The following is a 15,244-nucleotide window of genomic DNA, read 5'->3' as shown; positions in this document are numbered from 1 at the left end:
AGGAAACGGGGCTTCTCTGTTATGTTACTTGCAGATGAAGCCATCTGGATTAATCCTTGCTTGGTAATTCAGCCAGAGACATACCGCAGCTGAAGACATGGGACCATTTGTTGTTTGGCCGCAGCCAGATTCTTTACAAATAGCGTAGGAGATGCCTACTGGCTAAGATAAGGCAAACCAACAGCTACCGCCAAAAAAATTATAAGCAGTTTGTCTCTGCTGCCATGTTGGCTTTCAGCTTTGAGCAGCTTCCAAGATCTGAAATCCTGGAGGTCCAAGATCTGATATACACTTTAAAAATAGAGCGATGCTATAGCAGAAGTGCTTTCCCTGCACCCTCTCTCCTCCGCGGTCTCATCAGAGGAGCTGCGTCAATGCTGCAGCTGTTTATTAAGACTAAACAAATTTGCATTGCCTCTGTGGCCCCTAGCATGTGCATTTCCATCAGTATTCAGGCCAGCAGCTTGTGGCTAGGCAAGTTGATGGGAATGATGAGTATTAGGTGGACACTAGCAAATATTTAAGCGAGGTAAAGGAACTCATCAGTGAAGTCCCTGGAAGCCTGATTGTACACCAAGTTCCACTTAGCCAGTTCAGGAACTGAAATCCTCCATGCAACCTCATCCAAAGCCAGGCAACACCACTTGAATCGTGCTTTCAGCCAAGACAGGTCTTCATTGCAGCCTGCTCCAGTGATGCAGCAGTGGCGTTCCCTGCTTATGAGTTTGATGACTCCTGAGGGGGGAAAAGCAGCACTTACCAAATTTGGTTGTAATCACCTGCTTCCAGCAGACAGCTGTTCTTTGCTGCCATGTGGAAAAAGGACTCCATTTCTGCCCCCAAGACCTTCCACTGGAATAGCTGAGTAGAAGATGGAGGGAGAATGGAGAGCAGGGTGGGCATGTGCAGTAGGGCATGGAGGTAGGTGTGTGCATGTCCCCAGAGGCTCACTCCAGCGGTCAGTACCTCAGTCTTCAGGACGGGACATGGGGGCTGACAGCCTGCAATGTTCCCCTCCCACAGGCGCTGAGCCTTGGGGCTCTTCTTCGTGGGGGGAAGGCAGCTACAGCAGATGGAAGATTAAATGAAATCTCAGGGATGCTGCTAGGGAAATTCTCATAAGACTTTTCTGGACCTGGGCTTCCTTTTCCAGGCTGGTCACATGTCTGCCCCTTGGGAAAGGGCTTTCCCTTGGAGCCTGTGGACTGTGCACCCTCCAGGATGGAAGGCAGCCCTTGACCGGGGGGGCCCACCAGCATCCATGCCATGCAGCATGTGAAGTGGCAGCGGCACTGAGGCAGATCCTGTCTCCTGCCTGCCCCAGCCCTCTTGACCCCGGGCTGTTTGGCAGCTCCTTGCTGGAGCTCTGTCACTCCCAGCACCTACTTCTGGGGAGGACATTGTGGCATTTCCACCCTCTGACCTCCACTGCAGAGAGTAATTGCTCCAGCGCAGCTCGGGGAGACCAGGGATTTAGGAGTATCCCTTGAAGGGGGTTGCCATGGCAACCCTTTAGCTTCTGTCACAGCCATTGTCGACCCAAGGCGGCTGGTGGCAAAACGCCCACCATCTCCTCCGCCTCCTGGCTCTGGAAGGGAGGCTGGAGGCAGGCCTCCCAGGGCGGCAGGTGTGGGTGGGATGTTAGCAGTACTGAGCACAGTGCAGGGCTGCCCCCCCCTCTGCCTCGGCAGCGCGGAGACCCGGCAGTTCTCTGCTCCCCCTGGACACTGCGTGGAAAAGATCAGGAGGGCGTACGCCACGACCAGACTCTCCGAGGAGCCCTGGCATCCAGCCTGGCCTTCTAGTCACTGCCCGGGAAACTTCAGGAGCAGGAGTGCAGGTTCAACGCTCAGCTGTCTCCAAGATGCAGGGAGCAGCTCTGCTGCCTGGGGTGGGGCTGGGGACAGGGCACTTCCATTGCACATGGGCACTGGAGTCCTGCCCATGTGCTCTCTGGGCCTTGATATGCAATGACTTGGGTTGTGTGGGGTAAAGGCTGAGGGCAGCCCTCACCCCCCACCCACCACCATGCAGGTGTGAGGCGTGACTGGACTCTCCAGGAGGGCACTGTGCTGCCCCCAGGCACCAGAGGCCTGCCTCCCCCAGCCCCTCTCCAGATGTGGGGGGAGAGCCCTGCTGGTAGGAGCCTCTCAGGCCGGGCCTGTCCTGCTCAGTGCAAGCAAGAGGTGTCGACTGGGGGAGCAGAGCTGCTGGTAGCAGGAAATGGCTGCCAAGGCAGCAGGTGCTGGGGGTGGAGCCAGTCCCACCTGTGCCAGGAGGAGTGGGGATATTGCACCAGGGCATGCTGTGGACCAGAGAACAGTTGCCCCCATCTGAGCAGGACCAAAGCAGGAGGCGGTGCCCTGGCTGGACTAGCATCTGAGCTCTCTGTGGGGGAGCATGAGATGGTTGGGGCCAAACCCATATCTAGGTCATCTGCAGCCAGGGGGACAAGGAAGTCTTTGAACAGGAGCTGAGCTACTCTGCCCATTGGGTGACTCCAGGAGCTGGCACTCAAAAAGGCTGAGCAGGGACCTGGAACAGGCTGTGTTGGGGAAGGAGAGAGACAGGACACAGCAGCACCAGGAGCTGAAGCCGGAGGTCCTGAGGCTGGTTAGCATCTCACAGCTGGCAACCTTGGTGAAACAGAACGGTATGGATCTGGGCAAGAAGAGCCCACTCAGTGGCACATGGAAGCCAAGACAAGCACCTCTGCTGGTCTGTGTGCAAAGAGCATCTGAGCACAAAGTGGGGAAGTAGCTGGGGCAGAGAAACAGCAGCAGGACTCCTGGGCTCTATTCTCATCTGCTATCAAGGCACTACATGAATGTGCATGGCCCAGGCCCTCCCAATGCCATGGTTTCCCCATCAGCACAGTTTACAGAGTGCTCTGGGGCTGCAGGGCTGAGTTGTGCCCTCCTGCATGGTGCCATGGTCACACAGTGCCACTTCCAGCCCATCTGCTCCCTACACATCCTGGCCACTTGCTGCCGCCTGTGCTGCTGGGCTCCTTCCAGCAACAGGATAGCAGGGGGAAGAGCTGCCTCTGAGCTGGGGCTGGGAGGCATTGTAGGCAGCAGCTAGGGCCTAGTGCCCTGCTGGCTTCCCCAGGGGGTGGCTTTCATCCCCAAAACTGTTTTTGCCTTTGGAATAAGTAATCGTGGAGGGGATGAGTCAAGAGGGGGCTAGGCTGGAGCAGCACTTGGCAGGAGAGATGGGACCACAGCTGGAGCCAGGGAGTGGGGCCAGGACCTGCACATCACAAGCCACCACAGCTTGGCTGGTGCCACACTTTGTCCCAGGAGCCAGCCCAGGGGAGAGGCTCCTGCAGGCAGATAGAAGGGGAGAAGGCTCCCCATGCCAGGGCGAGTAATGCCTTGGCCAGTACCCATCGCTCCATGGTGCCAGGTAGCTGCAGTGGTAGCAGGTTCTGGGCCTCCCTTGCCTTGGCTGCAGCAGCTGCTTTCATAGCTGGCTGCAGCGCACTGGGCAGTCATCTTGGCCTCTGTAGTGATTACAAAAGGAGTCACTGAGCTGCAGCCTCAGTCTGCCCAGGACACCAAGGGGCCTGGAGCTTTGCGATGAGCGGCATGTTGAAAGTGAAATCACCATCACAGCCTTGTAGCTATAGAGCCCCCACACCACAGCCCTGGTCATGGTGCAAGGTGGCTGGGCCCTCCAGGTTGCTGAGCTCCTCTCCTCATGGGCAAGTTCGCTGCATCCTCAGGAAATCCCAAATGCCAACAGATGCCAGCACTGTCTCTTCACTCCCTGGGCACAGCAGGGCTCTGGGACCCTCGGCCTGCCACTGCCCATGGCACCACAGTGACTGGCTGGTGCAGGTGCTCTGTGACGGGCTTTGGGCTATGGCACAATGATGCAGTCTGCGCTGATGGCTGCTGGGCTGGGCTGGGCTGGGCTCCTAGCATCTGTTTCTCTTTCAGTAACTGTCCCCCAGTCGCCTTCCACCTCTTGCTGTAATGGCCTTGCCCTTTCCCTCACCACTGGCCTTTCCCCTAACTCCATCTCACTGAGCCCAGTGTGACCAGACTGGGCTCAATCCTACAGTGCTGTCCAGTGAGCTCACCCTGGAGCCTGTGGACTGAGCACCCTCCAGGATGGAAGGCACCCCTTGACCAGAGGGGCCCACCAGTGTCCATGCCATGTATGGGTGCTCTTCCTGCAGGTGCCAGTAGGATCTGAGGCATTCTCAGAAATGCCCTGGGAGAAGGGGAAGGTCTTGTCCTATCTCACTCCTGAGGTACAGGACTGGGCTCCATGCTGGGGGCAGGCCGGGGTCGGGGGTGAGGGCATTAAACAGACACTGTTCTCTGTTCTGTCACACATCCTGAGATCCCCAAGCCTCTCTGGGCCTCAAAGCCACTCTCTGAAGGTGAGTAGCAGCATTGCCGGCATCTGGGGCAGGCAGGGGCATCCAGACATTGGTGACAGAGCGCTGTGCCCTTGGAGGGCTGCACTGGGAGATCATCAGATGGGGCTCCCACACACCGCCGCCCAGGACCTGGGTCCAGCAGCCCCTTCCCTGCCTGGCACAGGACAGCACCTGGCTGCTAGCTGGAATCATTCTTGCTCCCACTCCCTGTCCGCGAGGACACACTGCCCTTGCAACCACTGCACCTCACAGCACCAATCACCCTGAGTATTACCAGTGGGGGTGGGGGGTGCAGCCATGGGTAACAGCAAGCAGGGGGGGCTGGCCAAGCCAGTGTGTTGCCTCAGGAAGGTGTGTGTACCTGCATGAAGCAGAGTGATCTGAGTCCAGGTAAGGGAGGGGAGCTGGGCTGTCGTGTCCTGCCTTGCTGGGAACTAGGCAGCCTCTGTGCCTCCGTTTCCCCTGTGGAGTGGATGGTATTGGCCAGCCTGGCTGATGGGCCCAATCCAGGGCTCCTACCAGTCAGGGCTCCTCTACAGAGCTGCAGGGTGTACCTTGTGTCCAGTTGCCTCAGGGGGCACCTGGGGAGCAGAAGTGAGAAGCACCACTCGGCTGCCTCCTGCCCTCAGCTGTTGGCAGGAGCTGGCTGTTCGCTGTACCCTGGGGCCCAGGCTCTACTGCCGAGCCCCCACCCCATGGGAGAGGGAAGCAGCTTACAACATCCCAGCACCAAACCAAAGCCACTGGGAGCCAGCTTCCTCCTCCTCCATGGTGCTGGAGCAGTGGGGCTTAGTGCAGACCTTTCCCTGACTGGTGGGGCTGAGCTCTCGCTGGCAGAACCCAGCACCAGCCAGGAAGCACCGGGATGGCTTGTTGCATTGCTGCCCCCTAGGCTGACTTCCTGGCTGGTGGCTGGTTGCCCAGCTCCGACTGGCCAGCCCTACACCCCTGTGTCTGGGACTGCCAAGCCTGGGGCTCTGGGCTTGATCTATACACTACTTTCTGCCTGACCACCACCCCAGACATGCTGTGCTAGGCTCGGAGCCAGTTCTCAGCCCATCTGACCTGCTTCTTGGGGCATATTGAGGCCCCGCAGGAGAAACGAGTATATTGCCTCTACTCTGTGGCCTCCAGCCCGGGCAGCAGATGCCAATCCCTGCCAAAGGTATCCACAGTCCCAAAACAGATGGTACAAGCCCAGTCCCCTCCTGCAGTGCTCCCATACGGTGTGGGGGGCATCCTAGACCGTGTATGGAGGTGCTAGGGGGACTGAGGTGTGTCTGGGTAGGGGCCATCTCCCCCACCACCCCCGACCTGGTTACTCTAGTACCACTACACTCTGCCCACTCTCCCCCTGCAGCTCCCCCACCCCCTACCCATGGCACCTTCCCAGCCCCCAAGAGATGTGCCAGGCACCTACCAGGTGAAATTATGTCAGAGACAGCTCTGCCAGGAGCAGCCTAGATCAGTGCCCCACTGAGACCCTGGCCCTTATTCCAGTGATTTGCCCAGCTTGCAGCTATGTCCAGGGACACGGCCCTGTCACACAGTTGCCTCCTGAGTGCCCACATCTGAGCACCCATGAAGAGTCTGCAGCAGGGGCTTTGCCAGCTAGGCCCTTAATGCTGCTCTTAAGGACACTGGTGCTATGCCATCAAGGACAACCCAGGAAAGAGCTCGCACTACAAGCAGGAAGAACTTGCACTCCTGCTTGCAGACAATAACTTCAATTTAGTGGGGCTAACAGAAACCTGGTGGGGCCCTACCTATGACTGGGCAGTACACATTGAGGGCTACAGGTTGTACAGACAGGACAGAGTAGGGAGGAAAGGGGGCAGGGTGGCTCTCTATGTAAAGGTGCATTATACATCTACTCTAATCAAAATGGGATCAGAGGAGGAGAAAGTTGAGGCATTGTAGGTGAGGATACATGGAGGTCAGGGGGAAAGGCACTTGGTGGTGGGGGTCTGTTACAGATCCCCAAACCAAGAGGAAAAGCTAGACTTGGAATTCTTGAGGCATTTCTCAGAGGCCGTACGGTCTAGACACGTGGCTGTCATGGGGGACCTAAACTACCCTGACATCTGCTGGGAGGAGCGAACAGCCAAATCCAACCGTTCACATAGGTTCTTAACGTGTGTGGAGGACCTTCACCTAACGCAAGAGGTATACGGTCCCACTAAGGGGAATGCCTTACTGGGCTTGGTGTTGGCTACGGGGGAGGACCTGGTAAGGGAGCTGCAGATTCGTGGTCACCTTGAGGACAGTGACCACCGATCAATTGAATTCACCTTACATCTTAGATAGATGTCTTAGTAAGATAACTAGTAGGGTAGAAGTGCTTGACTTTAGGAAGGCTAACTTCAATGTGCTTAGCAGTTTAGTCAACGATGCACTGCAGGATAGGAGTATTGGCGGGATGGGAGTCCAGGAAGGGTGGTCGTTTCTAAAGGAAGCAATCCTTCCAGCACAGATGGAGACTATCCCAGGATGAGGGAAAAGGGGGAAAGGAGCCAAAAAAACTTCCTTGGCTAAAAAGGAAAATCCAGGGGAGCCTAAGGGCAAAAAAGAAGGCATGTAGGCGGTAGAAGCAGGGGGAAGTTACCAAGGAGGGGTATTCCTACTTGGCCCGCACTTGCAGGGAGGCAGTCAGAAAGGCCAAACCAACTACAGAGCTGAGGCTGGCAACACAAATTAAAGACAACAAAAAGTCTTTTTTTAGGTATGTAGGGAGTAAAAGGAAGGCACAGGGCAGCATAGGACAGCTACTGAATAAGAAAGAGCAATTAGTGACAGGGAGGACAAGACTGAGTTATTCAATGAGTTTTTTGCCCTGGTGTTTGTGAATAGGGGTCAAGCTAGTCTCCTAATGGGTTCTTCGATGGGCATCAGAGGGACACCAGCCCACCAACTGTTGACGCTGACTTGGTGCAGAGTCACTTGGATGGACTGGATGTGTTTAAGTCAACAGGCCCAGATGAGCTGCATCTTAGAGCACTGAAGGAATTGGCCAGTGTCATAGCAGAACCGCTGGCACGGCTGTTTGAGCACTCACGGTGCTCGGGTCAGGTCCCAGAGGACTGGAAAAGGGCCAATGTGGTCCCTGTTTTCAAGAAGGGAAGGAGGATCCAAGTAACTATAGTCCAGTCAGTCTCATCTCCATCCTTGGAAAGGTCTTTGAAAAGATTATGAAGGATCATATTTGTGGGAGTTCAGCAGGAAAAAATAATGCAGCAGGGAAACCAGCATGGATTCATAACAGGTAGATCATGTCTGACCAATCTGGTTTCGTTTTATGACAGGGTCACAAAATGCTTAGACGCAGGAGTAGAGGCGGATGTTGTTTTCTTGGATTTTAGCAAGGCCTTCAATATGGTATCTCATCCCATTCTCATAAATAAATTAAAAGGCTGTGACATAGATGTTTACACAGTCTGGTGGGTGGCAAATTGGCTTAGTGGTCGCACCCAGAGAGTGGTAGTAGATGGGTCGGTGTCGACCTGGAAGGATGTGGGTAGTGGGGTCCAGGTTTCGGTCCTTGGACCTGTACTCTTCAAGATCATCAGTGACTTGGATGTGGGTGTGAAGTGTACTCTGTCCAAGTTTGTAGATAATACTAAATTGTGGGGTGAAATGCACACTCTGGAGGGTAGGGAACAATTGCAGGCAGACCTGGACAGGTTAGAAAAGTGGGTAGTACACAATAGGATGCAATACAACAAGGACAAGTGCAGAGTGCTGCACCTAGGGCGCAAAAATATCCAGCACACCTACTGGCTGGGAAGTGACCCTCTCAGCAGCACAGAAGTGGAAAGAGATCTCGGAGTCGTAGTGGACTCCAAGATGAATATGAGTCGTCAGTGTGACGAAATCATCAGCAAAGCTAACTGCACTTTGTCATGCATCAGCACATGCATGACAAATAGATCCAAGGAGGTGATGCTTCCCCTCTATGTGGCATTGGTCAGACCGCGGTTGAAGCACAGCATCCAGTTTTGGGCACCGTACTTCAAGAAGGATGTTGATAGACTCGAGAGGGTCCAGAGGAGGCCCGCTCGTATGATGTGGGGCTTACAGGACAAGCCCTGTGAGGAGAGACTGAGGGACCCAGACCTCTTCAGCCTCTGCAAGAGAAGGCTGAGAGGTGATCTTGTAACCACCTACAAATTCATTAGGAGGACGCAGCAAGGGATTGGAGATGCTCTGTTCACCAGGGCGCCTCTTGGGGTAACAAGGAACAATGGTCACAAACTGACAGAGAACAGATTTAGGCTAGATATCAGGAAAAACTTCTTCATGGTAAGGGTGGCCAAAATGTGGGCTTCCAAGGGAGGTGGTGCTTTCTCCTACCTTGGGGGTCTTTAAGAGAAGGCTGGATAGGCATCTGGCTGGGGTCTGACCCCAGCGCTCTTTCCTGCCTAGGCAGGGGATCTGACTCAATGATCTGTTGATGTCCCTTTTGACCCTCGCATCTATGAATCTATGAAACTCTCCCACCCCAGCCCCTGCCCCTGCCCCTGCCCCCGCCCCAGGCTGACATAGCAGTTGCACCCAAACCCCAGCAAGGTGAGGAGGATGCTGGGCTTATATGCTTCTCTGTCAGCAGGGCACAGGCAGGCTTAGGTATTGCCCAGGCAGGGTGATTCCTCACTCCTGATCTGACCTGATCCTTCCTGTGCAGGGGGCAGAGTGCATGCACAGCAGGTGTCTGGGAGCCCACAGAGCGGGCTGCATGCCTGGAGACACTGCCAGAGACAGTAGCTGCTCCAGCCTAGACGTGAGGCAGGAAGGCTGTGCCATCACAGGTATGGCAGCAACAGCCCAGCCATCCCAGGGCTTGACAGGCCGGAGGCTGGACCCAGCAGGGAATGGGGATGCAGCCAAAGGACACTGAAGGTCATGCCAGCAGGAGGAGAGACCACAGGAGGGGCTGGAACCCAGGAGGCCTGAGAGCTGCTTCTGGGAGTCACTGAGTCTCCCTGAGCTGATGTTCCTGCCTCTGTAGCCCAGTGTTAGATCTCTGGAGAGAGAGAAAGTGTGTGCACGCATGCATGTGTGTTGGGGGGAGGGGCAGGAATTAACAGGGCCCTCCATGGCATCTGGCTGGAATACCATGTGCATGTACTCCTGCCCTCTGCTGGGCAGGCTCAGACAGGCTCAGCTACAAGTCAGAGCCCCTACACTGCTAACCCCCTGTGGAGATTCTCCCTGGCTCAGGAGCCAGCGGCTTGTTCCTTAGGAGCAGGGTCAGTGTGTGGACCCTCTGGTAGCTGCACTGCTTGGTTGTCTGTGTGGGGGCACTAGGAGGAAGCAGGCAGGTGCAGGTGTTAGGGGCATGAGGCTGCTGAAATGCTGTGTTGGTGGGAGGGATGCCCCAGTCCTGCACATGACCCGAGGCTTGTTGTGTGGCATGGTTGGCTCCCTGGGGAGCTGAGCAAGCCTCAGCAGCCTTGGCTAGCAGCTGCACTCCCATAAAGCATGGCTGTAAAGCTGTCACTGGTGCGCTTCCCTCACGTGACCAAGGCCCAGGGAAAAAGCCATGAGCAGAGCTGGTGACTGCAGCTGGAGACAGAGGAGTCTGGGACCATGGTACACAGCCCCTGCCTTCCAGCCAGGGCACTATGCAGGTACGCTGAATCTGGGTCTGACCCCTGCATACCCACCACCCTGACAGATGAGGGCAACTGCAATAGCTCCAGCTGCCATTTCATACATAGACCCTGGTCTCCCCAACATGGCAGCTGTGGCATGTTCTGGCTGGCAGAGCCTGTGATGGGCGTGCCTGGGGGCCTCTGGTGTCACACATGCTCCCCCAGCCCATTACTTAGAAATGGGGCATCAGTGCCTGGGGTGTGCCAAGGGTGGGCAGGGTGGGTGTTTTCTTGCAAAACAACCAACCCCTGGGCAGCCTCATCTCTTACACCTAGGGAGAGACAGTCCAGAACTCAGCTCAGTGGGGCCAGACAGTTGGTGTGGGCAGCCCCTTGCAGTGGGGTCGGTGGGGAGGGGTGATCCTGACCTAGGATCCAAGGCTGGAGGGGAATAGGAACATGAATATGAACAGGGAAGCTTATTCTGGAGCTGGCACCACAGGGACCCCCCCCCCACCCCTACCCCTCGCACAACCCCAACTTAGCGGGCAGGGAGTTGCTGAGCCAGCGGGCACACTCAACTCCAGCTCGTGGTGTAGAACCATGTGGGTGCTCAATTGATGCCCAGGGCTGTGGATGGAGGGGCTGGAGTGCTCTAGGCACTGCCAGGAGGGGCTCTCAAACCACAGACGCACCATGTAATTCTGGGTGTCTCTGAGCATCCCTCCATCCCCCCCACCAGCTTCCCTCCCTCATCATCTTTCTGCTCGCTCCTTCCTCTGCTCTGCTCTCCCTTGTGCTGTTCTCTCCCCAGCTATTTCTGTCTCTGCAGGGTCAGCAGCTGCACGCTGCACAAAGAAGAACAGCAGAGGGAAGCCAAATGGCATCTGGGGACAAGGATTTCTCCAGGGCCTGGCAGGAGGGGAGGTGAATTCACCCAGCTGGGGATCTAGTAGGGTCCCCCTGTGCACTGGGCTAGCCCAGCTGGAGCAGCCGCAGGCAGGAGCTTGCTGGCACTCAACATCTGAGGCTGTTTTCCTCCCAAACCACCTGCTGCGCTGGAGTATTGATTGGCCAGCACTGCAATGACAATAAACAGCCCAAGGTGGCTGGTGTGTCAGTAGGGGGCATTCTCCCCTCCCGGGCAGCAGTCAGTGCTGCAGCAGGGTGGTAGGGGGCACTGTGCTGGTGGGCCCCGCCATAGCATCACTGATGTCAATGCCCCCATGGGGTGGGGTAGCCATTGTGTATGAGCAGGAGTGTTAATTGGTGGGGTCCTGACTGCATTCTCCCTTGGATCCCTCTGCTCTGCCTATAGTATCACCAGCCAGAGGCAATGAACATCCAGTTCCTGCCCTAAAGCACTGGAGCCATGCTTGTTCCACCCCAGAGGCAGCTGCCTTGATGATTAAAGTAACCCCTGTGCTTAGGTCCAGTCAGGCTGAAGCTTGAAGCTCTCTATTACCATCCATGTTTAAAGCCCCTAGTGGCCTGTGCCATGGCAAGGACCAAGTCACACAAGCACTGTGCAGCAGCATAGAGAAAACCATCAGGGTGCAGGAAGCCAAAGGATGTTTGGAAGAGGAGGGGAAAGAGCACCAGGCAAACCGCCAGGTGAGTACAGCTTACTACACTTCCCTCCAGACTGGCAGGTGTGTTGGGGTCTGTGCTGCCAGCCTGGACTTGGGAGATCTTGGTTCAGTTCCCAGGTGTCAGTGCAAGTTGGGTAAGTTACCTGAGTAGGGATGGGGACTGTGTCTTCCCCACCAGCCCCTCACCTGTGGAGCCACGAAACCCTCAGTGCTTAGGACTGAGTGAGGACTGGAGGTCTCAGCCACATGAGCTGCAGCAGTCCTGTTCTCCTCCTGCTGAGCCCCTTTCTCATGGGCTCCCAGTCAGGTCTGGGTCTTGACCCTTCTCTTCAAGGTGCTCCCTGGCCTGGTCCCAGGGTCTCTAGAGGATTGCCAAGGCTTGGGGTCAGGACTGAAGGCACCTTTGATCCCGGGGCACCCGGGAGCCTGCGTAAGGCAGCAAGGGATGTCTGCACGGGCAACAGTGCTCCTTTCAGGGCTTTGCTAAGGTGATGGAATGAGTCCCCAGCCTGAGGGAGCCATCGCAAGCCACAGAGCACCTGGACGTTGCCTTGATCTTGAGGTCTGGAACGTAAACATAGAGCAACATGTTTTAACCCACACAGACACTGTCCTGTGCTTGCTGCTCCCAGGGGGGGAAAGACAACAAGCCACTGGTGACAGGAGTCAGTCCTGTCATTTCAGCCCCAACGGGAGGGTATCCAAATGTGCTGGGGTGAGAGGAGTAGAAGGGCAACACCCAAGAGCACCTCGCCACCCCAGGCCTCAGCGCCCCTGCTGTGAAATGAAGGATGTTGTTTCCTCGCCCTCTGCCTCTCACTGACCTCAAGGGCTGGCTCTTGCTAGCACCATGGCCAGCGGCCAGCATGGTGGACAGGGACTCTAGTGCTACTGCAATACGAAGAGGGGCCCAGCCCCGATGCACCCCACTGCCCTCCTGTAGGGGCCCTTTTCTGTCAGCCTCACAAAGGCCCTGAGAGGAGTTACTGCTTTAAACAGCTTTCATTTTCTCTTTGCTCCCCTTGTACCTCATTTAGCCCATGCCCCCCTGAACAGGCGAGTGGTACCAGGCTGCTGCTGAGTTATCAGGAACTGTGGACCCTGCTCATCACCCCTGAGTTACTGACCACCTCTTCCATGCCCTGCCTTTTCCAGTCAGCCTGACTACCTCTGGTAGCTGGAGAGAAAGTGGCAGGCTGTCTCCTCTCTCCAGAGCCCTCCCTCTGCTGAGACTTGTTCTCCTCCAGCTCTCCAGGCCCAGTGCTGACTGATGGGTCCCTTGAGAACGTGGATCATTACATCGACTGAGTTTTTATGGCATCACCTTCTCCAGGGCTCTCAACATCTTCAGGTAGAGGTGCAGGGTCAATAGGAATGCAGGGGAGTGTTGGTGCCCAGGGTGTCCCATCTGCTCTGCTCAGCACCACCGCTACAAGACACTGCACTAGCCAAAGGGCATCTCCCACTGGTAGCCATTGACCTGGCAACAGCCCTGATCTCCCCCACACACAGAGCTTCAGCCCACTGGAGTAGCAGTGACCACCTGCTCCTTCCCAGTTCCACCCCTTGTGAAAAGCAACAGCCCCTGTAGCACTCGGTTTCCATTCCTGGCTTCTCCTCCATCTCTCCCCTGATGAAGTGAGCTAATTATGTAGGACGGACCAAGGTCCCTGGCACCAGCAAGCAATGCCTTCACACTGATTGCAGGACAGTGCAGGGGAGGAGAGCTGGCATCCTGGCCCACACCACTCAGCGACCATTTCACACCCCTGTGCTTGGTGCTCTGGCTTTGAGAGACCAATTGGGCCAGCTGCTGCGGCTGGGCACAGGGGAGCAACAGTGAATTGGCCTCCTGCCCTCTGGAGCCCTGGACTTGGGTGCCAAGAGCAGGAGTACATCTGTCACCCAGTGGAAGGCCACTGCGCTGAGGACATGGGGGATAGTGCTTGTTTCTGGACTCCTGACACCTGAGGCTGCAGCTGCCCTCTCCTGAGCTGCAGTCACCATGGCTGGCTGGAATGAGGAGTGAAGAGGTTGGAAGAGGGAGGAGAAAATTATTCCAGCTTCCTTTAGCAAAGTGGCCTCTCTGCCCTGGCTCCTGCTGCTCGTGGCTGCCCTATGGTGTCTCTCTATAACCCTGCCTGCCCCATCGCAGAGCTGGGTGCACATGTCCTGTGTCTCCCATGGCATTCACCAGCCAAAAGGAGTCAATGTGTGTGTCCTGTTCCCCAAACCCCCACCAGTGCTGCAGCCCTCAACCCATGCCTGGGGAATGATGCAGTGGCATGCGTGCCTGCTCACCAGTGGCATGCAGCAAATACAGCCCCTTGGCCTGGGCTCACCTTAAGAGTGTTGCCCTGCCCCTCACTGTCTGTGCTCTCCCATGAGTCCCTGGGCCAGGCAGGCTGGAGGGGGGGATTTTCAGGTTAATACAACCGAGAGCTGAGGAAATCAGCAAAGTGGGTGCCAGGGAACTTCTGGCTTGTTCCTGTCAGGCTTAGCTGAGCTAAATTAGTTCCCTCTCTTATGTAGTTAGTCCTGCAAAGAGCAAGGTTTCCAGGGTAATGACCCTTTGTCCCCACAGATCCCATAGCACTTTCCACATCTGACTGGGTTCCGCCACACTGCCCTCTTAGGAAGTTTCATTATCCCCATTTCACAGCTAGGGAAGCTGAGGTCTGGGGCAGGGAAAGGGGCACTCACTACAGCTCAGAGCTTCTGGCTACCTGACTAGTGCATGAGCCAACAAAACGCCTTTCCCCACAAGCCCACGGCGAGGGATGAGCATCCACATGTGACTATTTCTATAGCACAGGGCATGCCTATAGCGTCAGAGCCCCTGCTTGGAGCCAGTCTCCATCACTTATGGGGCGAGTCCAGGCCTCTTGCCCACTTCGTCCCTTTGACCCACAGGGGAAAGAAACTCCACATTTAACAGTGGAGAGCGCTCAGGGTCCAGGGGCAGGCATGGGGCAAAGGAGCAACAGGAATTTGGGGAGGTCATCTGATGGACGGTCCCAGCAGAGCTGAGCCCACCGGGAGGTTGTGTGAGGCCAGAGCCCAGCCACGTGTGATGCTGGGCGAGGCGCTGGGTATTAACGGTGCTGAGATCCCAAGGCAGCTTGGCTCCGAGGTACAGCAGCAGGTGGGGGCAGCACAGTGACAACGCCGGGGAGAGGGGTTTGTCCCAAAGGGCACCATGGCCTCGCCATCAGCAATGGCACAAAGCTTTCTCTTGGGTAGGGTGCGTGGCCGACAGCCCCCGGCTCTCGGGCAGGAGGCGAGCCCGGGGGCCCATGGCGCCGGCATCACAGAGGGGTACATGCCAGAGGCCTCGCCGGGCCCCTGCTCCAGCCCAGGGCGTCTCCCGTGACCGCCCGCCTCCCCGCAGGCTGGGAGCCTCCGCACCCGCCTGGCCGCCTCCGAGGCCTCCCGCACACGGGACAGGCAGCCCCGGCCGGCGGCTTCGGCTCCTTGCTGCTGCGGCAGGGGCAGCAAAGCCTGGCCCGGGGCAGGTGCGGGCGGTCTCCTGCCCCGGCCGGGCCCCGTCCTCCGCGCCTGCCCCGCAGCGCCCTGGGGCCCGGCTGTCCCGGGAGCCGCTCCGCCGAGCACCCGGGGCCCAGCCCAGCCCAGCCCAGCCCGGCCCGGCCCGGCCCCGGGCTCCTCTC

This window comes from Alligator mississippiensis, chromosome 13 (genome assembly GCF_030867095.1).
Source record: "Alligator mississippiensis isolate rAllMis1 chromosome 13, rAllMis1, whole genome shotgun sequence".
NCBI lineage: Eukaryota > Metazoa > Chordata > Crocodylia > Alligatoridae > Alligator > Alligator mississippiensis.
This window is presented reverse-complemented; position numbering follows the sequence as displayed.